Raw genomic sequence first — 2,549 nt, 5'->3', positions numbered from 1 at the left:
GTTTGGTAGAATTCACTTGGAAAATGATTTAGCCCTGGGGCCTTTTTACTGAGGGAGTTCTTTGATGGTTTGTTTAATAATTTTTTGGGGTTATTGAGTTATCTAAGTATTTTATTTCCTCTTTTTAAAATCTAGATAGTTTATTTTTTAAGTATTCATCTACTTCACTTAAGCTGTCAGATTTATTGGCATATAGTTGGGTAAAATAGCTTCTAATAATTCTTTTAATTTCTTCTTCATTGGTTGTGAATCTGCCCTTTTCATTTTTGATATTGGTAACTTGGTTTTCTTCTTTCTTTGTTTTAATCAAGTTAATCAATGATTTATTTATTCATATTTTTTTCTTATTTCATATTTCACTTTTTATCTTACTAAATAAATGGTTTTCTTAGTTTCAATTTTATTCATCTCTTCCTTAATTTTCAGGATTTCTAATTTAGTATTTAATTGAATTTTTTTAATGTGTTCTTCTAGCTTTTTTTTTAGTTGCATGCCCAATTCATTAAGCTGCTCTTTCTTTATTTTATTGATGTAAGCATTTAGAAATAGAAATTTTCCTCTAGGTTCTTCTTTGGGTGCATCCCATAAATTTTGATATGTTGCCTCATCATTGTCATTTTCTTTAATGAAATTCTTCATTGTTTCTATCATTTGTTCTTTAGGATAAGATTTAGTTTCAAATTAATTTTTAGTCTTTCCTTTAATGTAGAAGCTACTAGAGTATCTTGTGTAATGCTGACCGTGACTACTTGATATTTAAATTGTTTCCTTCTGGTAGCTTGTAGTATTTTTTTCTTGGCTTGGGAGTTCTGGAATTTGACCATAATAGTTCTGGGGTATTTTATGTTGGGTTCTCTTTTAGGAGGTTATTGGTGGATTTATTTATTTAGGAGGTTATATTATCACAATTTCTATTTTCCTTTCTTCTTCAAAGATATTGGGATAGTTTTACCTGATAATTTTTTTAAACCCTTACCTTCCACCTTAGAATCGATACTATGTATTGGTTCCAAGGCAAAAGAGTGGTAAGGGTTAGGCAATGGGGATTAAGTGACTTATTCAGGGTCACACATCTGGGAAGTGTCTGAGGCCAGATTTGAAGTCAGGATCTCCTGTCTCTAGGTCTGGCTCTAAATCTACTGAGCCACCCAGCTGCCCCCTACCTGATGATTTCTTATAATTTTGTGTCCAGACTCTTTTTTTTTTTTTTTTTGGATAATGGCCTTCAGGTATTCCAACGATTCCTAGATTATTCTTCCCAGATATTTTTTCTAGGTCAGGCATTTTTTCCAGTGAGGTAGTTTAGATTTCCTTTTATTAAAATTTTTTCCCCCATTTTTCCTGATGTCTTCTGGGTTTATTAGCTTCTACTTGTCCAATTCTAATTTTAGGAATTTTCTTCCTTGAGTTTTTGTATTTCCTTTTCCATTGGCTGATCTTACTCTTTAAAGCTGTTTTCTTCAGTGTTTTGTTTTTGCCTCCATTTCCATTTGGTTTGTTCTGTTGCTTGGAGTGTTGTTTTCTTCTATGTATTTTTGGGCCTTCCTTTTGGACAATTCTAGTTTTTAGGGAGTTGCTTTCTTCAGCAAATTCTCCCCCACCTCCAAGCTATTGAGTTTTTCTGTCAATTCTCTTATTATTTGATTTTTAACATTTTCTTTTCCAGTTCACAGAAAGATTCTTTTGAAGCCTGAAATTCTTTCATACTTTCCTGTGAGGCTTTATATATTTTCTTTTTGGCATTGCTGTGCTCTTCTGAGTTCAGATTTTGTTCTTCCCTAAAGTAACTTTCTATGGTCAGTTTTTTTCTTTTGCTCATTTTTCTAATCATCTTCCCCCTTTCCCCACCTTTCTCTTATCTATCTGTTGAGGTTCTTCTCTGATCCTGGAGTAGAGGATGCCCTGCTCTAAACTTGCAGAGCACTCTTCTCTGGTACTTGGGGTAGACCTGGCTTTTCTTGCTTTTCATGGTGGGTCTATCAGGGAGGTGGCCCTGCTGGCTTACCTTGGGGAGGTTTGCAGTAGTTTTCTCCAGCTATATTCATCACCCCATGCTACCAGTTCTTGGGTTGTTTTGTAGGCTTGGCTGGTCACTATTCTGCTGCTTCCCTGCCTTTGTCAAGGGGTCTGGACTGGTCAGGTCCCCTTCTCTGGGCTCTACTGCCTTAGGCACTCTGCTGCATTGTGAGAATGTGTAGGTTTTCTGCTTTCTCTGTCTTCTATATAAGACACCCTTGTAGAGTGGCTTTGGCTAGGCTCATTCTCTTTCTACAGATTCATTGCCTCTGGAGGAGTTGCAGCATATTGGGCTGCTCCAAGTTCTTCTGGTTCTCATAGATGTTATGCTGGGCCACTATTTCCTCTTACCTCAATGAGATGTGTTCTTCCAGCTTTCCTTTGTTTTGAGATTAGTTTTCTTTCTTTTGTTTCTTCTTTTCTTTTCCTTCCTTCCTTCCTTCCTTCCTTCCTTCCTTCCTTCCTTCCTTCCTTCCTTCCTTCCTTCCTTTCTTTCTTTCTTTCTTTCTTTCTTTCTTTCTTTCTTTCTTTCT

Source organism: Gracilinanus agilis, chromosome 6 (assembly GCF_016433145.1).
Source record: "Gracilinanus agilis isolate LMUSP501 chromosome 6, AgileGrace, whole genome shotgun sequence".
In the NCBI taxonomy this organism is placed as follows: Eukaryota; Metazoa; Chordata; class Mammalia; order Didelphimorphia; family Didelphidae; genus Gracilinanus; species Gracilinanus agilis.
Note: the sequence above shows the minus strand (reverse complement) of the source record.